We start from the raw sequence: 25498 nt of genomic DNA, 5'->3' as shown, positions 1-25498 counted from the left end.
GTGTATCTGGTCTGATCCTACACACTCGCACAGTTTTGTTGGTGGTTCTGGGCAGTCTCATAAAGCTGTAGTGGTCTGGTGTGAAGATAACGATTGGCATCATTCTGTACAAAGTATCGAATGTTCAACTCAATGAGCAGAACTTCGCGCAGCTTTGCATTATTAGAGCTTTTTAAGGAGGAACCTCTAAATTTGGTTTGTGATTCCGAGTACGTAGCCAAGGTCCAACGCACGGATCTGATTCTGAACTGTTTCTTTGTTTTTGTTTTTTCTTCATTTTTAAACAAAAAGGGGAGAGAAGTAGGGAAAACACCACAAAACCAATTGTCAAAAGCATTGTATGTGATGAATCACTTATATCTAAGTGGTGCAGCCCAAATTTGCCCTGTGATGAAACACTTTGCAAGTGTGACCCAAACACATGCTAAATCAGAAAGAACCTATGTTAGTTATGGTCAAATCACTAGTTAATGGTCAATGGAAAAGGCCACATCCATTGATAAGCTGGGGAGAGGCTCTGCTTGTGTCTTTACAGATCAAGGGCCGCAATGGTTGCTGGCACGAAACGTGAAACCTGTGTGATCCTCCTGACAATGACTGCTGCAGCTGCTGCGGTTTGGATGCCTGCACAGACAAGACTAACGTGGATTCCTTCAGCCAACCTGACTGACCAAGACTCCATATGCCTGGCTATGGCGTCTCCGGAAAACCCATTCCACACGTGCTGGGTTGGCATCCCCCTTGATGACTACAGCAGCATCACACAACTGTTTCACAATAGCAGTCGATGCAGAGGCATTGCAATGAACTTTGGATTAATTGCCTCCTGGAAGCAGATATCGAACCACAGGAACTGGAATTGCTGGCATCTGTGCCCATGGACGCTTGTATCAACCTGGTTTGTGAGAAGTGTCAGAACAATATACGAGAACATGAATGGATAAACTGCAAAATGTTAATACTGCCCTTGGTGAGTACAGAAATGAAACTCGATGGTGTAATGCCTCGCAGAAGAGTCCAAGGGGTGTTGTTGATGGTGTGGGAGTGCGACCCCAAAACCTCCTGCATGGTGTGTTCTTGATCTGTGGAGACAGAGCCTGGCCAGGAATTCCTTCTAATGCTATTGGAGGACTGTGTATTTTGGGACGATTAACTCTCTTAATGCCCAATGTATCCATGATAGTAGATCACAGAAGAGCAAGATGAGAAAAACACTTATTGCATGTAGATGAGTCAATATGTGATGATAATGTGGATTTTAGGGATCAGGGTTAAGGGTTTTAGGGTCTCTTTTACCTGGTGTTGGCACAGTGAAAGCTTTAAAAACTTTAGAAAAATTAGGATGTTGGCTAGGTAAGCAACTAAGAACTTCTAATGCTTTAAGTGGACTTTCGTTAGATGTGGATTCCGTAAGACATGCTGCACTGCAGAATATTGCAGCAATAGACTTTTTGTTATTAGCTCAAGGACATGGTTGTGAAGATTTTAATGGGATTCATTAAATAAATTGCTTAGTGGTTGGGGGTTTTTAGGATGGTTGTTATCAGTAGTGAAAACGGCACTGTCTCGATAATTGCTGTGGTTGTGTTACTAGTGTTGCCATGCGTGATTTCTCTGCTGCAAAGGGCCCTGCACTGGACAGTGAAGGCATTTTTTTGTAGCACAAAAACAAAAAGGGGGAATTGTGGGACTACGGTGGGTCCATGGATTCCCTGACAAAGGGCATGGGAACAGAAATCAGCCTTGAAGATATGAAGGCCCACCCATGAGAAAGATGGGAGTAAAGGAGTGTCCGGAGATGTTAAGAATGTACCCATGAGAGAGAAGGGAGTAGAAGAGTAACATTGATGAGAGCAAAAATGGCCAATGAGATGTTACTGCTGTAACTTGTAACCAATAGTGAAGAGACACAGGAATTGGTAAAACTGTATAAAAATGCACTTATGGCAATAAATGGCATCTACTGCTTTCGTCCTGGAAGAACTTGGTCCATGTCATTTGTCCATCTCAACCACGACAGTCACAACAACCCCAGGCAGCGCTACAGGCTCGGGGAAGACGGGCTGGAAAATTGCCTGGTGGAGAGGCGTCTGCGGGTGTTGATCGACAGCAGCTGAACATGAGCCAGTGTGTGCCCAGGTGGCCAAAAAGGCCGCCAGTGTCCTGGCTTGTATCATGAATGGTGTGGCCAGCAGGACTAGAGAAGTGATTGTGCCACTGTTCTCAGCCTTGGTGAGGCCGCAGCTCGAGTCCTGTGGTTAGTGGTGGGCCCCTCATCATAAGAAGGACATTGAGGCACTAGAGAGAGTGCAGAGGAGGTGACGATGCTGCTGGGGGGCTGGAGCAAAAGTGTGATGAGGAGCAGGTGAGGGACCTGGTGGGTTCAGCTGGAGAACAGGAGGCTGAGGGGAGACCTTATTGCTGTCCACAACTACCGAAAGGAGCTTGGAGCATGGAGGGTGTTGGTCTCTTCTCCCAAGTGATAGGACAAGAGGAAATGGCCCCAAGTTATGCCAGGGGAGGTTTCGATTGGATATTAGGAAAACAATTCTTCCTGGAAAGGGATGTCAGATGCGCAGGGCAGTGGTGGAGTCGCCATCCCTGGAGGGGTTTAAAAGGCATTGAGACAAGGTTCTTAGGAACGTGGTTTAGTGCTAGAGTTAGGTTGTGGCTGGACTCAATGCTCCTGACGGTTTCTTCAAACTGAAATGATTCTATGATTCTATGGTATCAACTGGAACATTCTTCTATCGCATCTTCTAAGTGCTCTTCACACACCTGCCTCTTTACCTACAGTCCTGAAACTGATCTAATTAGGTGCACAAGTGTTGAAAACCAGATGTAAATGAGGAAAGCGACATGGCTCTGTCAGTTTGGTCTGATACCTGCCAGTCCCAGGCAAACACCTCAGGTACGCGGGAGCCCCTCGAGGTTTGCACTGGGTGCTTGTAGTGACACCATGGAGCTCAGTGTGAAAATCTGAGCACTCCCCTCAAAACTGAAAAAAAACCCCAACCCAACAACGACAACAAGAACAAAAAGAAACCCACTCTCTTTTTCATCAGATTAAATAATTCAATATTTCCGATAAAATATCTGTGGAAATTCTATCCTGCCAAAACATGAATTTTCAGAAAGTGTATGGACTGTGGGAGATGAAACATTGGCCTTTCCCTGTGCTTGCAGTGCCAGAACTCTGTCTATCACTATGTGTATTTAATCCCCTGGACATCCAGGTGTTTCTACCTGTCCTTACTCAACCCACCGCGTCTGAACTCATCTCTTCAGCAGCCTGTCTGGACATTTGCACTCTCCATTGCTCCCCAGAGGTTCTTCACCTCTCACTCTTTGCGTGATCACTGTGGGTCCCTTGAAGCTCAGGACATTCTCTGATTCTTCCTCACTGTGTCCCCTGTCCAGCTGCTGCCCCTTCTTTCCTCTCTCTCTTGCTTTATGTTTCCTTTCTCCATCTCTTTGTCCTGCTGCTCACCACAGTTTTATTGCTTCAGTTCTGTCCTGCCCCCTTGTTCCTTTGCCCTTTCTCTGTCACTCTGTCCCAGTCCCGGTGTATTTTTTTAAATTGTTTTCATCTCTTTCCCAACTGTTATTACTTTTTTCTTCTGGTTTTTTTTTTTTTTTTTTTCTTCTTTCATTCCTTTTTCCTCATCTCTCTGCCTGTGTCTTGATATCTTCTTCCATTCTTCTGCTGCAGTGTGCAGTTCATGTGGCACCGGGGTGAACTGACACCCTAAGTTTGGTATCTGGACCCGTGCTGGGCTTGCACATGGACTAAGCCCCAGCTCAGAGCACAAATTGCTGTTCCCAGCCCCGGCTGCCAAGCGCTGGTCCTGCTCTCTCCTCCCTGGTGCGGCCCCAGCACATGACTGCCCTGCCTGCTCCTTCCTTGGGGCTTGGGGAGCTCGAGTCAAAAGGAAGGACAGACTGGTGTGGGTATGGGATCTCTTAAGTGTCCTGGGGTTGCTTTGCTAATCACTCTGTGATGGTTCCTGGGTACTCACTAGATTATGTGCCCAGAGAGGCAAATGAGGCATAAAGCGACTTTCCAGTTAAGGGTTTTCACCTTACAAAAAAACACAGGTGCATTTTCTCATCAGCAACAGACTGACAGATGGCAGCTGAAGCAGCATGTGCCTCTTGTGAAAACAGGTAAGAACAGATGGTTCAATTCAGTCGATCCGTAGTTTATTCCTGCACAAGAAAACGGTCCATTAATTTAATCTCTGGTGTCCAGGCAGGGCCTTGCTGATGTTCCTGTGTCGCAGCAAGTGTGTGCATGTCAAACCTTCCTGCAGGTTTGTGGCTGAGTTTTCCATTTTCCCTAATAAGGACAATCTTGCTGTGGACTCCTGAAGTCTCCCATAAGCTGGTGGTTGAGAGAAGGCCGGGGAGCTCCAGTGAGCTCAGGGAGGACCAGGCAGCATCACAGGCAAAGCAGACGGGAACTCGACTGGGTGAACATTAATGGAATTTATTGATAGAACAAACAGGAACGTCTCCCCCATCTCTGGGCGGATCACCATGCACCCTGAACCAATACAGGCAGGTGTAGTCTGGGTGGCCCCAGTTGCTCAGCACTTGCAGCCTGATGTAATTCACGACCCCAGGGAGCTTGTTCTGCAATGATAAGAAAAAATGAGTTGCCTTTTCCTCTCTGGCCCGTGAGCACTGACAGAAGTGCCACAGCAACAGCCTCGATCAGCAGCTTCCTTCCTGCTGGCCCGCGGGGGCTTTTGACCTGTCATGGTCCAGATGTTCCCTCATTGGGCCACGAGAACAGCAAAGGAAGAAGCAGCAACCAGGTGCCTCAGCAAATACACTGGAAAGCTCTCGCCTGCTTTGGGGCACAGGCTTCCACAGTCAGAAGACCCAGTGCTGGTGTACAATTTCACCTCAAAACTGACAAATTTCACCTCGAATTTGAACAAATTTTGCTCTGGGAAGACTCAAAACCAACAAATTTCTCAGTGGGGGTCAATGGGGTTCCATGGTAGTCAATGGGGATCAATGGGAGTCAGTGGGGGTCAATGGGAGTCAATGGGGGTCAATGGCCATCAATGGCAGTCAATGGGGACAAATAGGACTCAATGGGGGTCAATTGGAGTCAATGGGGCTCAATGGGAATCAATGGGGAACCTTAAAACTGCCTTTAATCCAAATGGGGGGCCCCAAATGCCTTTTAATCCCAATGGAGAGCTTCAAAAATGGCGTTTATCCCAATGGGCAGCCCCAACATGTCTCACTGCCTTCTCCAGAAAGCTACAGAAACAGAATGACCTCCCTGTCACTACTCACTGCCACCACCAACAGAACCCTCAGGAAGCCCAGTATTTCTGGTCTCTAACTGGCAGACCAGCAGTCCTGCATCCTACGGGTTGTGGCCGCTTGTGTGCACTTGGGGTCCAGACAGTCAAACTGATTCCAGCTTCAACTGTGGTGCTTCTAAGCACTGAAGTTTAACCCCAAAATGAAAGAGAAGACGGCAGTGCAGCCATCCGCCACCAGGAAGTTAAAGCAGAAGAAAGGCAGCGTGGCACTCGCTCAAGGACAGGGCTGCCTGTACCCTTTGGCAGGGAAGCCTTTCCCCATCCAGCCGCATTTCTTCTCCTCTCCTGCAGTTCTCCTCCCTCTGTGTCCCCATACCTTCAGCTGGAAGGTCTGACTGGGATTCAGCACTGCCAGGAAAGTGAACTGTCCCAGGAACGTTCCCTGCTCCTCATGTTCTTCCTTGAAGCCCTACAGAAAGATGGGTGGAGAAAACAGAGCATCTGGTGCACCATGGGAGACTGAACTTCAGCCAGTGAAGTACGGGGTTATTTCAGCTACAGAGTCCAAGGACCATGAGCACAAGGACAAGACGAGAAGCTGCAGGTGGGCAGCACGTCACACTTGCCCACTCAACAAGTCCAGACTGCCTGTCAGAAAAGGAGCAATGCTCCTGGTGAGAGGGAGGTGACCTGAGGATCACAAATGCACTGGGACTGGAAGCCAAGAAGGTTTAGGACCATGCACTGTCCAGCTCCTTTTCCCTGTGGCTCCTGGAGTAGCATCTTGCCCCAGAAGTTTCGAGTGGTACATTGAATAAGAGGAATACAATGGGAAGGAAGCAACACCAAGGAGCCTGTTTGTTCTTAGAGCCAGAAAGAAGCTTCAGGCCACCAGAATCTTTGACCCATCTTCACCCCCTGCTCAGCAATGCTGTGCAACCACCTGCCCCTGACTCCAAAGAAATCACTTACATAGACAGCAAAGTCCTTGGGAGCTCCGGAGATGCTTTCTCCATGGAACGCTGTCCCTGAGACATGGGCCATGGTGACGGCTCTGGGAACAACCGGCATGGACAGCTTGATGAAGACGTGTCCCTGACTCCCTGGGAAGGGCCAGCAGTTGCCAGGATGATTGTCCGGCTGAAAGGACAAGAAACACTCAGCAGGGAGACACAGGAGGAGAGCAGGTCCATGCAGGAAGGAGGCAGGAAAAGAAGCTTCGAGAAGCAAAGACAGGTGGGAAGGACACTCAGAGATGTTCAGATGGTGTTGGAAAACAACAACAAAAAAGCAAGATGTGCTCCTCAGGGAGCACATTATATCAGCCGTTCAACAGTAAGTCCAACTCCCGTCTGAACCTCAGAATAAGAAATGCCGTCTTAAATTTCCAGGAGAAGGAAGGGATTTGAAATGGCAAGACCAGGAAACGTTCATGAAAGCATGGCCATTCAAGTCCACAGCCCTGATCACAGACCACCTGCCCGTTATCTAAGGCAGGATGTTCTCAGCTGATTCGCAGCCACTGACATCTGGACAAGAGCACAAGGTCCCTTGTTCTTTAGCACTGAGCACGGGGGTTGGAATGGGATCTGGGAAGAAAACCATCTATGGTCAGTCTGGTTTCATTCAAGGCCATCAGGACAAGTTGAGTTCACATTCACCAGGAATCACAGCAGGTCCCACCCGTCCCTGCAGACCCCAACACCGCTCCTGTGCAGGGTCCTGAGGAGCAGTAAGCACAGAACGAGAAGAAGCCCCCAGCTGGCTCTTTAACCAAGCTGCACAGAGCAGCAGCTGAGAACAACCTCTGCCACAACTGCACCTGGCTCTGCTGTCTGCAGAAGGAGACCAGCTCCTAAATGATCCCCAGCCCTACAGACACAGATCTTCCCCAGGGCAGGAATGAGGAAACACCAGAGTGCACGGACACCTGGTCATTCAGTTGAAGCTGCTGGGAAGAAGGACAGAGGACTAGCGAGAGACAAATCAGACAAGAGAGAAGACAGAGGAGCCCAGACAGACAGAAACACACAGGGAAAATGATGGAGAGATCAAGGCAAAAAGGGACAAGGAGCCGTGATGAGACAGGGAGGAAGAAACAGCAGGGCTGATGAGCAGGACAGAGGGATGGGGAGCGGGGAGGAGGAGAAGCAGGAAGCGGGTAGAGAAAGACAGGGAGGGGGATGTACAGATGGAGAGACAAAAAGAAAGACTGAGAAATAAAGCAAAGTTTGGATGAAAGTGAAGAGACTGGAAAGGGGAAACATGCAGCAATGAGCTGGAGGAAAAGAGGGCTGAGGAGCAGGAAAGAGGAAGAGAAGACAAAGAAAAGGCAGAGCCAGCTGGACAGGGGTGATATAGTGAGAAAGGATGGGACTGGGAACAGGCAAGGAAGAGAGAAAGAAAACCACGACAGAAAGACATCAAGAAGGAAAAGGGGCAGTAATCTGGACAGAGATGGAGAAAGAAGCAGCAGGGAAAGGGAAGACAGGCAGAAAGATGGAAATGGAGCAGGAGAGAGAAAGAGCGATAAGTGTTAGGGGCAGGACAGAGACTGGGGAAAAAATCCTGGGGTGGGCAGCAAGATGGAGAGGGAGTGAAAAAGAAGAGAGGCTGGAATAGGTGCAGGGAGCAGGACAGAGAGACACAGTGAGAAATGATAGGGCACAGAGCAGGACAGAGCAACAGACCAGAATGACGGCAAAGAGAAACCCGGGATGGTGAGAACCACAGAGGGGTGGAGACGGAGAGGGAGATACAAGAAACCCTGCACAGAGATTCAGAAGGGTGGAGGAATAGGTGAGGAAGCAGCAGAGAGGGACAGAGAGAGAAGAGATGAAGAGGAAGAAGGATACAGCAGGAAAGAGGAGGGAGCAGGGAGGGACTGGAACACAAAACAGGATGAAACGACCCCAAGGGCCCAGAACTCACTGCAGTTCCTGCTCTCTGCACTGCCAGGCAAGTTGTGGAGTTCAGGCACTTCTGTCTGTCTCTCTTTTTCTCCCCTCCTATTCTGTAGTTCCAGTCGCTTGCCCATCCTGCACCTAAGAGAACACATCGGTGTTCTACAGCTCTTACAGCACAAGGCTTCCCAGATACACACCACACACACACACTATACAGCCGTACTATACGGCTGGGCCACTCTGGGGGCTCTGGGAGTCGGGGTGCAGGTGCCTGTGCTCCTCACGGGTGACCCCCGTCCCCCACCTCACCTGGGCTGCAGCTGCAGCAGAAACTGTGTGTCTGAGATCAAATGTCCACCCAGCAGCCCCGTGCCCAGGACTGCAGCTCCATGTCCAGAACTGCAGCTCCCAGCATGCCCCGGGAACCAACATGGCTGCCTGGAGCCCCACATCCCAGGTCTGCAGAGGGCCAGAGGGACCAAGAGAACAGGGGGAGCTGAACAGGGGCTGGAGGAAGGAAAATCCAGGTGAGGAGCCAGCAGAGGGACTGAGCGGGGAAGAGCTGGAAGGGACGGGGACACGGGGTTCTGGTGGGATGACCCTGGCTGGACACCAGACCCACACAGATGCTCCAGCCCCATCCTGGCCCTGACCCACAGGTTTTGTACAGCCATGTGCAGTACAGCCTCCTCCAGGATCAACACCCCAGGTCCCCCAGTCGCTCCCATCACACTTGTGCTCCAGACCCTCACCAGCTCCATTCCCTTCTCTGAACTCACTCCAGCACCTCAAGGGCTTTCTCTTAACGAGGGGCCCAAAACTGCCGCCAGGATTTGAGGTTTGGGCTCCCCAGGTCCCAGCACAAGGACGGTCACTGCCCTGGGCCTGCTGGCTACAGCATTGCTGGAACCAGCCAGGATACTGGTAGCCTTTCTGACCACCTGGGCACACACTGGCTCAGGTTCAACTGCTGTCAACCAAACAAATCAGTTCCTTGAAACACTGAGTTGTGTTTGTTCCATCTAGAATCTCACCTATCATGTTTTTGGTATTTAGCATTATAGTGTTCCTAACTCGTATTAAATACTGAGAAAACACGAAGCACAAACTTCATCACAACACTTTGTGCTGTTTTCCCCTTAGAATTTGCAGAGCTGAGCTGACATGTGAGAACACGTCAACTGGAGAGAAGTTCAGCTGAGATAACACTTCCGAAGTTTCATAAAGCATATTTAGGGGGTGAGCGGGGTGATACATGTAACTCAAAGTACTCTTGTTTGACATCTAATGTAGAAATTTTGCAAACAGTAGTTTTCTACTAAAAATATTATTGTTTGTTTCTGTTAACATCTATGTTTTAATTGTAGATGCCAACAGCTTTCTCACTGGGTCCTCAAGAAATTATCTTAGAATCTCTCACATATGTCCAGTTGAAGAGATTGTCAGAGGAAATAAGGTGAAGTGGGTGCACTCTGATGAAAACAAGGTTTCATACAAGTTTATCATTGTTTTACTTGTCTAGTAATACTATATAACAGATTTAAAGCAGTACAGAGGAGGCCACATTGTACATCTCGTGTTGCAAACATCAGCACTGAGCGTATTTCTGGTATGAAATACAGGTGGATGCCTCTTGGAAGATTTTTGTTTCTTTATAGAATGTTTTTCCATTTTTTTTCCATTGTCTGAAATGCTTTTCCTATTCCTCTTTCCCTTTTTTTCCGTCCTAGGATGTGAATGTAACTTCCTACAATTGGCTCTTTGGGAAAGAGAGTGAAATCCAGGTGTTGACTTTGCTCTAGTTGGGAGGGGAGCAAATACAGCGGTTTTGACTATTGATGTGATTCAGAGCAGCACACCAGACAGATGCGCTGGGTGCAGCTTTTTAATGCGATACTTGCAGAACCAAGAGGATAAAAACCTCCTCTGCTGAGGCCATGACATGTGGGGCAACGTGTTGGGCAGAGTGACAGAGAGGACCCAGATGTCCGGGCACTGGCATAGCAGTGGGAATATGGACACGGACACACACATCCACACGCAAGCGTAGCTTTGCTGAAGGGATTTACTGATTATGAGAGGGAAATGGCCCAGGGCTTCCAGGGGATCAGATGGGGTCATCCAGGGATGATCATCTCCTCATGCCTCTGGAGGGGGGACAGGACACGGCTGTCACCATCAGTTTCAGTTCTGAAATCAGAGCCCAAAATGACACCTGCAGTGTCAGCTGGGACATGAGGGGAGGCTTGTCCCCACCGTCTCTCTCTGCAGAGACCCAGGGAAGGAGACAAGAGTTGGAGCCCTCAATCAACCCAGGACAAGACTTGGTTCTCCTGAGATCCATATGGCACCCAGAGCTCTTTGGCCAGTGTGTCATTTAGCCTTGGATGCCCCTACATCTCCCAGAACCCTGTCCAGCCCTCAGGGAGATCCTCGGGGTCTGTATGGCCCCAGAGCCGCTGCCTGGCCTGCACGGTGAACCTCTGGGTCTGTAGAACCTCACTGGGTGCAACAAAAGTCATGGGGTCAGCTCTGTCCAGTGAAGCCTGGGACACAGGTCATGGACAGTCCCCTCTGTTTTCTTTTCCTAGATCCACGTTCTGCCCACCCAGACAACTCAGGGATGCCCCGGAGTCCAGGAGCCTTTGTGGGGCTGGAGATGCCCTGATGCTGCTCACTGGGAATAGAGGAGATGGCCGCAATATCACTTCAGCATCTGGAAGATCTGGAACCTGGCGTTTCTGCTGCAAAACATCATCCACCCTGACAGACAGAGGGAGCTGGGGAGAAAGGTTGGGTGAGGGACACATTTGGGTGCACTGCGAGGCAGGCGAGGCAGGAGAAAGCAATGGGGTCCTTGAGGAAGATGACTCCAGGGAAAAATGGGGTACATGAGCTTGTGTGGTGGGGCACAGAAAGCAGTGGAGATCTTGGGGAAGGGGCTGTGTCCTGGGGTATCCTGGCGTGCACTGGGCTGTAGTGGGTTGTGATGGAATGGACGGGAATGCAATGGGAGCCCTGGGCAATGGGGCATCCCTGGGAAAACACTGGGAAGCATGGATGTTCTGGGGGTCTGCACGAGGTGCATGGGAGTGTACTGGGGCACACTGGCATGTTCTGGGGCACATTGGGATGCCCTGGAGTTTCATGGCCATGGGAGGGAGGGTGTGGGGCAGCAGAACTTGTGACACTTACCGCAGCCCTCTTCACTCGCTCAAGTTTGAGTCTCCGCTGTGGGTGGGACACAGGTGACACCAGCCTCACCCAGGCCCGTAGATTCTCCCTCATCTGAGCGTGAAATTCCCTTCTGCTCCCCCCAGCCTCATTCCTCCAAGTTTCACCTAGGATACCTGTTCATGCAGGGACCAGGGCTCGGGTCGGAGAAAAGGATAACATGGGAATTTGGGGCCTCCAAGGAGGACGGTGGCTGGGGGGGACCCAGAGACAGGGCACTGTTGTGAACTAGCAGAACCCAAGGGACCGGGCTGGGGGTGTTGGAGGGACAGGACTGCATGGGATGCAAGTGAGGGGTAAAGGAATTCAAGGGGAGGGGACACGAGGAATTCACGGGAGGTTGTTGGTGGGGGCAGGAGGAAGAGGACATTTTGGGCAGAGCATTTTGGGACCCTATATAGGACACAGAGAAGATCCTGAGGAGGATACTTCTGAGGGGCCCAAAAGGATGGAATGGGGAGGCCCAAAGAAGAGGGATGTGGGGACACCAAGACAAGAAACTGGTGGGGGCCCTCACTGGAGCCTCACCTGCGCATCCTCCGGGATGCACAGCAGGATGGTGAAGAGCAGGGCCACGCTGAGCACTGCGACCTTCATCTTCCTCTGCGGTGCAGGGAGTCCTGGGTGATGCTGGAGAAGGTGAGGGCACCTTTATCCCTCCCAGGATGACTCCTTGCCCCTCCCCACCCCTCCAGCCCCCAGGGCAAAGCCAGGCTTGGTAGAGACACCCGCCCGGGCAACCCAGCCTTGGCACAGAGTCACCCCCGCCTTGAGCACTGATCCAGCTGCCTTCCCTGGCATCAGTGCAGCTTCCTGCATGGGTCAGCTGCACAGGGAAGGGCCCAGGCATCCACAGTGGTGAGGGGTGACAGGAGTGTGTCCCTGACAGCCGGACACCCTATGGTGATGACCCACTGCTCCAACTGGAAACCATCCTGCAACAGCCCCAAAAGCCAGATCCCCCCACCTCCCAGATCCCCCCACCTCCCAGTGCCCGTCACCTCCCAGCACCACCATCTCCCAGCGCCCCTCAATGCCCAGGCCAGTCTTTCCCTGTGGAACCCCACTCAGAGATGACACCAGCCTCAAATCTGGGGTCTCTAAGCACAATTATCTCTGAGCCCTTTCCAGCCCCTTAAATAAATGAGGGGCTGGGAGTCACTCCTCTTCTTGGGGCACCAGGGACCCCAGGATTAGGGCACTCTGGTTGGTGGGAGGACAGCTGGGGCAATGGGCAATGTGGACAGCTGGGGACTGGGATCCTCAGTCACTGGTGGCACTGATAGTGGGGAGCACTGGTGAATCCTGGGCTCTGGGAGAGGAGGGCTGGGCTTGGGGGAAGTGCTGGGGTGGTGTCAGTGCCCAGCTCCAGCCCACCCCATTTTCCTTGCACCGTCACCCCCTCACTGGTCCAGTCTCCAGCCAGAGCTGAGAACAGAGCAGAGGGAACATCCCCTGCCCTGGCTCTCACCTGCCCCTGCCTGGGGTCACTGTGCCCTCCCAGACAACCTGGGTCCCACTCTGCAGAGCTGATCCCACATGGTGGGTCCCAGTGTCTTTGTCCCCAACAAGGCTCTGGCTCCAGCCCCGTCCCTTCCTGGGACTTGGCCACAGCTCACCAAAGGCCCTTGTCCCCATCGAGTGTCCCTTCAATGCCACCATCCTCGGCCCAGGCCAGCGCTGTCCCTGAGCAGGACGTGGCCATCCAGAGGGACGTGATGAAGCGGGCGCTTGTTCCCAGGCAGCCGCTCGGAGCCAATTGTGGGACGGAGCTCCCCTGGCACGAGGAGGGATGTTTGCTCCCACAGCGGCTCTGATAAGCTCAGTTTGCCCAGGGCCCATGTCACAAGAAGTCCGTTCACCAAGATCAGTGCCTCACCACAGTGCCTCTGGACACTGTGGGGCAGTGTGAGAGTGGGGGAATCAGTTTATTACTCCTCTCTGAGTCGGGAGACCTGCTGGTGAAGCTGCCAGCTTGGCTCGCACAAGCCAGGCAAGACCTTTTCCAGCAATCAGTCATCATTACATTCAGGCTTTCCTGTCACAGAATCATCAAATCACAGGCATGCCCTTCAAAGCTCCTCAAGTCCAATACCATCCAGGTATCACAAGTTCTGCTGGCCACAGACCCTTGGAACTCCTTTCAAGTGACATTTCTACCCCTATTTTTAGTCACGACAGTATTTGTAAGGTATTTTGTATCTCAGCACTTTCATGGCTAAACATGGTAGATATCTGAACACGGCACTTGAGCTTCCACAACTAAACACTGTTCCAAAGGTTTTTTTGTTATTTCTTTGTCAGAGGACTAATTTGCACGTTGAAGTGTCTAGACTGTCACTGTTCTTTCCTAGAAACTCAAGTCCTGTGGCTGGTACCTATTTGTAATACTTGGGATATACGGATTGGCTAAAGTTACCTTCCTGTTTTGGTGGCTGACTGTTTAAGAACACAAACCTGGAGTACAGATTTCATGTTTCTGATGCTTATGTAGCGGAGACAAAATATCTGAGGAGTTCCTCTGGCATGGTGTTCTAGATCTGCAACTCTTAATTTGTGACAAAGTAGGAATGTGATTTTGGCTTGGGGTTTTTTTAGTTGCCCTGAATGTACCAAGAGAGAACAGTTTATACAAATAGATGGCCACATTCACTAGCCTATCAGAACATCTGTTTTCACTGCTTCATGTTGAGTTTTACCTCAAGTTCTGATCACCTCTATATTTTTCTAGAAGTCGAAAGGAGCCAGTGAGTGGAACATCAAAAGCAGCACATAAAAACACATTCTCACTTTCTTTCCACACACTACAATGAACTCTAAACAACGCAGCCTTTTATTAATTTCACAAACATTAACGTGATGTATTTTCCACTAAAACATAGGCTGTGTTGTAAATCCAAAGTGAGTAATGCCATGGTTTGCACAGTTCTGATGTGAATGTTGGTGTTTGTGCCCAGCAACACATTGTATTTCATATTGAACGTGCCAGAATATTTCCGGTATGACTTTGTGTTGTACAGATAATGTCAGATAGTTTTGAGATCATGTGGGTTCAAGGTTTGCAGAGCTGAACGTGCTGCCATGGGCTGCATCTGTCTGTCTAGAGCCAGTAACATGCATGTTTGTATAGCTTGCTGTGTGATTTCTGTTTCTTGCAATAAAAATTGTTTGGAGTGTAGTTTTTGCCATTTTCACATTGTGTCACTCAGCTCTTGTTTTTCAATGCTTTTTTTTGCCTAATGGTTTTTGAAAAAGTTATCAAAAACCACTGAGAAACCGTTATTCTTAAACTTGGTGCTGTTTCTTACTTCTGACTTGGGGGTTCAAAGAAATACCCAAACCAATACATCCCATATGTTTGGAGGGCACTTCTGTGCAGCTAAAAGATTCCTTTTCTTGTCATTAAATATTTGGGTATTTGTTCCTAAAACTGTGTAACAGAAGTGATATTGTTGGGGCACCTCTGAGTATATGTTTGTCTTGAACAGATGCCATGAATTTAGATACCGTTGCTCCACAAAGTGATATTCCGAAGATCTGCATTTGATCTTTCCACTTCATCTGATGAAGTAGTGGAGTTTAATAGTTTGTCTGCAAATGAAACTACCTAAAAGGCAGTGTACAGGGAACCTGCAGCAGGGAGCTCCTGATTCCCACCTGACTCCTCCAAAGGCCTCTTAAAAGTGAACAAAAGTCAACAAAAGCTGCAGCCCCTCCCTCCTGGGGCACTGCGGTGGGCGGCCACCCTGGGACCACCGGAAGGTCCAGGATCCTTGTCCTGGGTGGTCAGGGCATCGCTGCCATGTGGCACTTGCCCGCCTGCTCAGGGCCACTCTTGGGTGCCTTCATAGCGCAAAATCCCTGGGGATGCCACAGGGCCACCCACTTTTTCCTTGTGGGAAAATTTTCCAGGAGGCGTGGAGATGACCTGGGACATAGAGGTGGGCAGGGAAATGGAGATAGGCTGGGGACACAGACACTGGCTGGGATGTGAAGATGTGGTGGGATGTGGAGATGGACTGGGACAAGGAGGTGGGCTGGGACATAGAGATAGGCTGGGACATAAATGGCCTGGGACACAGAGATGGGCTGGGTCATTGAGACGAGTCAGACTCAGTACAGGAGCAGGGAAACATGTGCTTGCCCTGGATACACCAGCCATGGGATATATGTGCCTCGCACAGACACGCACCCATGGGACACACAACTGGCCCACAGAGACACCAGAGACACACGTACGCCTTGTGCCATCATTCCAGTTTTATTGGTGGAGCCGTGGTGGTACACTGGTGTGGCGGTGGTGGTGGCCAAGGCTCTGCCGGTTCCGCAGATGCCAGTGCTGGGGTCGGCTCAGCGGCGGCGGCGCCGTGTCCCCCGCCGGCGGCGGCTCCTCCTGTACGGCCGGCGTCGGCTCTGCCCATAGCGGCGGCGAGAGCGGCTCCGGTAGCGGCGCCGGCCGCGGCGGCGGCTGCGGCTGCGGCTGCGGCTCCTGCTTCGCCGGTACCGGGCCATGGTGGGGTGGCCGCTGCTCTGTCCTGCCAGAGGATGCAGCTCTGCAACCCGGCCCCGCTTTTATAGGGGTGCCCAGGCGGGGCCTTTGTGACATCACCAGTGACGTCACAATGCCCCACTGTGGCAGTTGCACATCCCCCCATGATCCGGAGCCTTCAACGGGGCAGTTGATGGCTCCGTAGCACCTTTTGTGCCCCACTGTGCCTGTCCCCGAGGCACCACACCAAGGGTGGTACCAAGGTGCTCACAGTCACGTCTTCCCTTACCCCGGGCAGGGTGACTTCACCTCCACCAGCTGGGGGGACAGGAGGGGTGGGACCCTCAGTCAGTTGACAGGGTCCTCAGCAAAGAAGGTGCCCAGAGAAGCTGAGAAGCTTCTGGACCATGTTGAAATGCCCACAGCCACATCTCACCAGACTGTAAAGTGGGGCCCCCACCAAAGAGCCCCTTGGAGTGGTCTTCGCAGAGCAGCGGGTCTGTGAACTGGAGCCCTCCCCTTAGACTGGGACGCTGTGTAAGGAGACTGCCTGGGACTGAGAGCGCCTCACCTCCTCCTGTGCTGGGTGGTTATTTTTCTCTACTGGATATATCCTGGAATGAGTCCTTGCCTACCCCAGGCAAGTGAGAGCCCTCGCCCAGCCCAGGTGAGTGATTGTTTCTTCGGGGCACCCATGAGTGAGAGGCCTCTAGTTTTGTTTCTTGTGAGTGAATGCGGGCACATTGTTGATCCTTGTTGTTCTTATGTTGTCGTACCCAAATAATCTCCTCAACTGATATCCAAACCTGAATTTTATGTTGTTGGAGTGCTAAATAATTGTATAAACCCTGTTTCTAGTTTATTTGCTATGCTTTTCCATCTAGAATAAAGTCTGTTTTGGAACTTGTTGTCTACCTAAAATAGCCTTTTGTGGTGGCTCCGTGACACCCACAGTGCTACCCGGGCTCCATGGCTACTGGCCATTCCACTGCAGCTCTGGCACCAGGTCACCACCACCATGTGCTGGCAGGTCCCTGGTCACTGCCACGGTGCAGGACATGCAGGAGGAGCCCCTGGGCTGGCCGGAGCTGGCAGGAGGAGGCACCACAGGGACAGAGGTGCCGGTTGCAGTGCCAGTGGCAGTGCCAGTGGTGCTAGTGCCAGTTTGCTTGTGTGTGTGGCTTTTACTTTCCTGATTAAACTGTCAGCCAGTGAGTTTTATCACTTTAAGTCTTCTGATTCTCTCCCGATCCTGCTGGATATAAAGATAAATATATCAAAAAGCTATGTTTTCATACCAGATGGACTATGGGTGAATTCCCAAGGCCATTCCTTAATATTTAGGACCTGTGATTTATTATATTTCTGCCACTGCTTGGGTTGTGCAGCAACTCCTGGGATTCTTCAATACCTTGCTGATGATCACAGTAAAATCACAAAGAAAACTCTGCCCCAAACCATGTGCTGTCTGGACATACTTAAATTCTTCAGTTCTAGTGAACAGGGATTTTCAGGGAAGCAAAAAACCTCCCTAAGGTTCGTGAAACAAGACTCACAGTATCAGCACTCATGGCATACATTGCCAGTCACATTGCTTGCCGTGGTTAAAGAAATTTGAATAAACAGAAAGCTAAATACAGGTCTCATGAAAAGTCAATCAGAGCTTCACAATTCAGTACGTAATCCCTGTGACTAAGTGGATTTTAGAATTAAAAACTGAAAAGTCTGATTCAACATACAGCTGTGAAAGCCTGATACGAATTCTGTAGAACATACAATTGTGGCACAGCCTGGAGTGATTCGCTTGGTTTTTAAATTTCACGAAGAACAAAACAAGTTGATATTTACTCATGTTTAGCCCACAGTCACCCACAATCCCCAGACCATTTCTGCAGTGTTGTTACCAATAGCTCCTCTCTCAGCATATACTATGCTACAGTTCTTTATTTGGCAAAAATGATGTAATTCTGTCCAGCACAACCCGTCATCTTTATCTTTCCACCTCTTTCTGGCATTAATAATGACCAGATAAAAGCGATCAGCACAGATACTGAGAAATGCACGTGGCCCATGGTCTGTCACGTTCGTTACAGCTGCTGCTGTTTTGAGATTCCAGGAAGCGGAAACTTCTCTTCAGCCGACTTTAAAATGGAACCTGTTCTCAGCAGCCAAGACTTTTCCTCTGTGACAGGACAGAACACCCCAGGTTTGGAATCCACAGGCCCTCAGTGCTGCTGCACCAGCGAGCGCGGTGCCGAGCAGACGTGTCCGACCGCGGGACATGTCGATCGCACTTTGTGCTGCGGGTTCCGCGGCCGCGGAGAGCGGGGGAGGGAGAAGTTTATTTGAGAGCAGAGGCTGATCTCCAGTTCAGTGGATTTTCCACTGCACTGAGCCACCGTGACGGCACGGCTACCCAGAGACTTTTTTATTTTAATAATTGTTCAACTCAGTCAGATTTCGTATAAAAACTTGGCGGGTCAGGCGAATAATCGGACAGCTCTGGCGGGGTCCTGCCGGCAGCGTGGCTCGCCTCGCCCCTCCCGGTGACGCAATTTCCGGCTGCAGCGCTGGGCCGAGCGGAGGCTCCTGAGCGGGTCCGGGGGGAGCGGCGGGTCGGGATCGGGGCGGGAGAAGCGCCCGCGGTCGGGGCGCGCGCACAAAGGTCCGTGTGCGAACAGGCCCTTGAAGACCCCGGTCCCGGGAACCCCCGGAGCTGAGCCCACAACTGCCGGCCTGTTGGTTCTTTGTGCAGGTGGCAGCGCAGAGGACGCCATGGGAAACCCGGGTGTCCCCAGCACGTTCCTGTTGGAGCAGCACGTGGCCAGTGCAGGATTTCTAAGTATTAAAAAGAACAAGTGCAGTTAAAATGTTTGCAATGCTATTCTGGGACACATGGACTTTGAATGTATGCATTTTTCGGTAAAAAGAAAAAGGTTTGGATCTATTTTCTCGTTCTGATTGTTGGACATGGCTCTTCTAGAGGTTACCCATGTCCATTGGGCCTCTAGAGCATCTTCTCTGACTCACAGCACACCAAAATGTGCCTACGTTTTGTTTAGGAGAGCACCAGCTGCCAGGGGTGGCTGCTGGGGATGTGGGAACTGTAAAGAAAGCAGTGCGGGCACTCACAGAAACAGCACCAAGTTCTTGCCTTGCTCCTCTGGGGCTGGGGCCTCAACACACCCAGACAGGACACACTGCCTTTTCCTGGGGGAATTTCTGGAACACAGGCTGTTTGCTTCTGACCAGAGGTGTCTCTGGACTTTTCTCACGACACCTGTCTCCAGCTCTGGAGCTCAGGCCCATGAGCAACTCGATTTTAGGCCCCTTGCTCCTGCATCTGTGACAAGTCACGCTGCTTTCACTCCAGCTTCTGCCTGATTTCTGACACCTGTCTTGGTGCCCTGCCCTGGACACTTTCCCTGCTCCAGGTTCAGCCGTCTAACAGGACTCCTGGAAGCCAAGAGCTCCTCTGAGAAAGGAATGGAAACAAACAAACAACAAACGAACAAACAAAACTTGTAATGGTGCTTCTTTATTTTCCAAAACTAATTTGATTTTCAGATATTATATACCCTTGCAAATAATTTCTGCAACATTTCTACTCTGTGGATCCCAGCAGCCTAAATCACCACTTGTGACATCATCTTTCCTGCAACACGAAGATCCATAACATGGCAGCTCAAAAAGTCGTATGGCAACACTATTCAAATGCCAGTACAATTTCTTTCTTTGCTCTGAACTCACTGCGGTAGCCACTGATCCTAGGCCACTGATTTACCACAGTACATTTTGAACCTTCATAGAGATTACTGAGCACTGCAAGGACATTCTTGTGTATGTACTTACTCTAATGAACAAATAGTAGAGAAAATATTTTCACTCACTGTTACTAGGTGGCAGGAAAAGTCCATTTATATTTCGAGGTTTGCTGTGATGGAAGGCACAACCGATCCTCACACAGCCTGAGGGTTGTTTTTCCCAGAAACAGGAGGTGTGGCTGTACTTCTGCTGGAGAAAAGACTTGTCATCTATTGTAAGCAGAACAATAAAAATGGACTAAATGGAGCAGGACACGGTCTGCTGCTGGGACCATATTACCAAGATTTTGTGGGACCATGTTCTGATATTTTAGAACTCTGAAAGTTGTCTTCAAAGTTATCATGAGCTCCAGATAACTCTAAAGTTCTCCTGAATTAGGTCAGTTGAGCTTTCACGATGTCAAACTGTTACCAGATAAGCAGTGAAGCCATTTACTTATTGTACTCCAGCCTTTCCACGAGGTGCTGGGAAGAAAGTTACTGAACTGACATGTAGTTGAGTTTCCTTTCCTGCACAACAGGATAATCAGGTCAATCCCAAATGACATGAGCTGTACAAGTGCAAATCCTACACTAGACTCTCTTGCCATTAATGGACGTGGGTCCTTGGGAAATAAGGAGCAGGAAATCAAACCCAGAAAGATGCCCAGCAAAAACTGAAAAACTACAAGTCTGGGAACTGGTGTTCTGAGACTGCTGTCACTGCACTGCTCACACCATCTCCCAGCTGTTTGTGCATTTGAAGGTATTTCACCCGGATTCAGACATTAACAGCTGGGTCTCAAAGCAGCATCTCCAAAACACGCCACATTTGGACTGCAGTCAGTACAACTGGGCCATCCCCTGAGACACACTGGGGTCTGGAGCCAAAGCCCAGCCCCTGGGCATTAATGCCAAAATCCCCAGTGTCGAAATGGATGCGATAATGGAGAGCCCAGCACCCAACCCTGGATTTTCAGCAGGTGGAACTTAAATACAGGGCAAACATGTTGCAGGACTTTCTTCTCAATAACTTATTCTGCAGTACTTCAGGAAGGAACTAAAAGCAGAAATTATAAATGTGGCCTACGTATTCAAAATCAATATAATCCTGATTCAATATGGAAGATGAGTGATCTTCACGCATGACTTCTATGTGTTCCCTGAGCACCTGAGCGCAGTTCACGTGAGAAATTCCCACAGTTCAGATGTTCATTACCTCTTCCCACCACCTCCAAAAACCCTATATTTCATCTAGAGATGTGGCCATGACCCAGAGAGACATATCAGCTTCCACGGTTACATAACAGACCTCCCTGTGAACACGGCTGTATCAAGAAATCAAGGATCCACAGCACTCTAAGATCTACAGCATTTACCTGTGCGTTTGGGGAAAACTGGGAATGGCAGTCATTGCCAACTTCACTCGTTTTGACAAGCAAATGTCAGCGAAAGGCACCAGCACGAAGCAGCCAGTGCCTTCGCCAGCCAGGCCAGGTCAACAAAGGTGGTTGCCAGCCAGTATAGAATGTTACGTCTCGAAAGCCCCAACTGCTCCTCCAGCTCCTGATGTCAACATCATGGCGCCAGGAGACACGTCCAGCTTGAACATCTTCCTTCATCTCCATTGCTCCAGTGTAAATTACAGAAAATCAGGCTATTTCGGAGTCTCCCATCCCAGTGTTTCTTTAATGAAAAATGGAACAAACCCATTTGCCGGGGCTTAAATAATACCCAACCCCTTGCTGAAGGAGCTGTGGCCTGGGAAACAAACCTTTGATACTGCAAAGACAAACCTTATTGACCGTTTTCCAAGCAAAACCCTTCTGCCCAACGTTTTTCTTACTGTAGCTCTTTGGATGGAGGGGTGTTGGGAAGGTGGTTTAAGACTGAGGTTTTATTTCTCATGACTCCACCCAGATTTGATTAGTAATGAATTAATTTCCACTAGTGGAGTCTGTTTTGCCTGTGGCAGTGATGGGTGAGTGATGTCTCCCTGTCCTTATCTCGGCCCATGAGTGCTTTGTTTCTCTTCTCTCCTGCCCAGCTGAGGAGGGCAGCGACAGAGCAGCTTTGGTGGGCACCTGCTGTCCAGCCAGGGTCAGCCCAGCACAGCTTCCGAGGTTTATCCCAAGGCGCAGAGCCCGAGAACCACCTGGAGGCCCCTGTGCTGACGGGGGCAAAACCCATACAGTGAGTTCCCCACGCCCCGGGGCCCAGGCATCCCTGCCCCAGCCAGGCGTGCGGCACCGGGCAAGCAGAAAACAGCCCAAGGAACGGCTGCCGGGCCAGCGGCACCAACGGCACCGCCAGGGCGCGCTGCCTCAGCCCGGAGCCGAAAACAGGCCGGCGTGGTGGCCCTGACACAGCGGGAGCCGCTCTGGAGAGAGAACGGCGCCTGGAGCCCTGGGGCTGCCCCAGGCCCGCGGCCGGGCTGGGCGCCTCCGAGAGGGGAGGCCCCCGCCTCGCTGAGCGCTGCTGGGGAGGTGCCCTGAGGCCACCGCGCCCGTCCTGTCCTGGGGCGCCCTCCCCAGCACTCAGGTGCGTCGCGGGGCTGTTGGCCAACGGGACACAGAACCACGGATGTAGTTCTATGCAGTGCTTTTATTTCAGCACTGGGAAAACAGGGAGTCGCACCCAAAGTTGATTCCAACCACTGATTCGAACTCCACTACATTTATACAATTTGGCCACATACATATTCATTAGGTTTACAATGAATGTGTTGCATGTTCATTAGATTTCACAACTATTTCGCAATATCAGTCACGACATCTTGGAACTGCTCTAAGCATGCGCAGTGTCCTCTAGTTCAGGGGCTCTGCAGGATGGAGTAAGGAGTCTTCTTCACTCGTGTCCTTTTCGCCTCATGTCACAGCACATGCGCACTATCCATATGCTCATTTTAGAATCCTGTGAGACTCTTGGATGCACATCCTACACTTTCAAGATAAGATAAGGACTAACTTTCAGCTCTCTATTCTCAAACTAAGATAAGACCTGAATACAACCTGCAAAGCTTCAAGATAAGGTAAAGAATCTTGGACACAGTTTACAAAACCGAATGCAGCTCACAAAAACCAGTTCAACTATAACGGGGCACCTGGCTAGAGGGCGGGCCGGACTCCATTTCCCGTGGGCAGCGCGGGGCGGTGCAGCCACAGTTCCACCTGGCGCTGGTCCGGCGTTGGGAGCGGGTGGGCTCGGGTGGCCGGGGCCATGAGGCGGCGGGTCGCAGGGCAGCGGGAGGTGCCGTGTGTGTTCGTGACCGAGGTGAAGGAGGAGCCGTGGGCCCAGCGGGAGCACCACGTGGCCGAGGCGGAACGGGGCCGGGACCGGGGCCGGGCCCAGGGGTGTTAGCAAACGAGACATATAACCACGGATGTAGTTCTATGCGGTGCTTTTATTTCAGCGCTGGGAAACCAGGGTTTCGCACCCAAAGCTGGCTTCGACCACTGATTCGAACTCCACTACATTTATACAATTTGGTTACATACATATTCATTAGGGTTACAATGTATATATTGCATATTTATCAGATTACACAACTATTTCACAATATCAGTTGCAACACCTTGGAACTACTCTAAGCATGAGCAGTGTCCTCTGGTGGTCGTTCAGGGGGTCTTCAGGATGAAGTAAGGAGTCTTCTTCACTCGTCACTTTTTGTCACTGCACATGTGCACTATTCCTATATTCATTATGAAATCATGTAAAATACTCAGATTTCTTCGATGTGCATTCTCAGCACATCCTATCCTTTTAAGATAAGATAAGGACTCACTGAGAACTAACAGAACTTTCAGATCTCTATTCTTAAACTAAGAGATAAAACTTGTATACAATCTGTGAAATTTCAAGATAAGGTGAGAATCTTGGATGTAGTTTACAAAACTTAGTTACAGCTATAACATTTTCCCCCTTTGAAAATGCTTTTCTATTCCTAGACAATGCATTTTCGCTCCATTTTAATCAGCTCTTTCAACAACTGACACTCATCGTGGCTTCTTTGAAGCACGGTTTTAATCTTTTAAGCAATCATAAAGGCTCCAAAAAAACTTGCTTCTTTGTCCATGTCAGCTATGTCACCATTACTGATGGAGACAAAAATCCTGTCCTCTTTTTTCAGCTGAAACACGCCAGCTTGGTAGAAGGAGTAAAGTCCATATTCTGCCTTTTTAGACCAGCAGCTTGTTCTTGCACTTTTCATGAGCAAAATGGGCTCTGGGTAATTAGTCAGTTTGTAAACATATTGGATGAGCTGTTTGGGGTTCCTGACTTGTGCTAACAAATCTGAATCCTTGTTCTCGTTTTCACGGAAACAAAAATAAATTTGTGAGTATATGTAATAAAAGCCTGTCTGGGGTATCACTAACTCTCCATTTCTCTGTTCCACATTGTAAAGGAAAGAGTGGCTTTTTCTTGACGATTCCCAGTTTTGTTTTGTTTTGTTTTTTTCTTTCTTCATTCCCTCTCCTGGGTGAGGAATCTATGCATGGGGACAGGGAATTCTTCCTGTTGCTGTCACCCATCAGATGTGCCACAATCCTGTTGATGGGACCACTCAGCTGCTGCCCATCGGTCTGTGACAGCATCAGCACTCTGTCAGCGTTGACTGCAGATATGTTTTCCTCGTAGCTTTTCGACATCCTTTAAATTATCTTTCCCAGTTGCCACTTTACTTGCCAGCAGGGGTCAGCCGCTCTGTCTTCACTTTCAATTAGATCCGAGTTTTGGATGAAATTTCCCATTTCCTCCCTAGTGAGACAAGCGATGCTGCTCTTGGAGTACGTGTCCTGGAGCCATTTGAGTTCGTTGGTGAGGTAGAGGAAGGTGATGGCCATGCAGACGGACTGCAGGAACACAGTGGCGACCAGCATGGCCCCACAGGTCTGCCCAGGGCTGGGACCGGCCGTGGGCAGCATCATGGCCGGGCAGGGCTGGTCCCCACACAGTGCTGCACTGTTCCCTCCGGCGGCGGGGCGGGCCGGGCTGGGGTTCACCCGCTGCTGTCCCGCTGTTAGCAAACGAAACACGTAATTGTATAAATTCTGATTACCCTTTACATACAGACTTGGATTTGGATCAGGTGCTTCATATGGTTTGCCATACAAAATTTCGTATGGGCTTACTAACATTCCGCTCCTAGATTTAATCCTAATACGCAACGGCTTCAGCGTTATTGAATTTTTGGTTCCTGACAAATCTTGCTAAGTTGCCTTTTTAGGTTTGATTTTTTTTTTTTTTTTCCTTCCTTTCTCTCCACCTGTCCACTAGACTGGAGTCTCCATGCATGGGGTATGTAACTCCCATTTAATTCCTAAACTGTGTTACCACTTGAGCAACAAAGTGTGGTCCCCTATCAGATCATTTCCCTTAGTAACCATTTTACAGTTTCTTGTGCCTGGTTGGTGTGACAAGGGAAGGCTTCCGGCCATCCTGAAAAGGTATCTACCCCAACTAATACATATCTGAATCCTCGAGTTCTGGGGAGTTCCACCTAATCTATTTGTCAATAATCTCCTGGTTGTACTCCTGTCTTAGTTTTCCCCATATCTATCTTTCTTTTTACTAAAGGATTATTTTTCAAGCAAATTTCACACTTAGCTGTGATAGACTTTGCCATTGTTAACATCTGGACTGAGATAATCCATTTTCTCAGATATGTTACCAATGCTTCTGCACCCCAATGACACTTCTGGTGGTCCGCCTGAAGTATTCCTCTCATAGTCGTAATTGGCACCACAACTTGTTAATTGGACGGTTACATACCACCCAGAA

At 50.0% G+C, this 25498-nt stretch overlaps 1 pseudogene across 1 annotated transcript; it reads right to left on the bottom strand.

Annotated features, from left to right (window-relative positions):
• Positions 1–23747: 23747 nt before the first annotated feature.
• On the bottom strand, positions 23748–25245 carry LOC308044090 (tumor necrosis factor ligand superfamily member 10-like; annotated as a pseudogene). The gene has a single exon. The product of its transcript is annotated as a tumor necrosis factor ligand superfamily member 10-like (transcript).
• Positions 25246–25498: the final 253 nt, after the last annotated feature.

The sequence above is a fragment of the Nesoenas mayeri genome, assembly GCF_963082525.1.
Source record: "Nesoenas mayeri genome assembly, chromosome: 10".
Classification (NCBI taxonomy): Eukaryota; Metazoa; Chordata; class Aves; order Columbiformes; family Columbidae; genus Nesoenas; species Nesoenas mayeri.
Note: the sequence above shows the minus strand (reverse complement) of the source record. Positions and strands in the feature narration are given on the sequence as shown.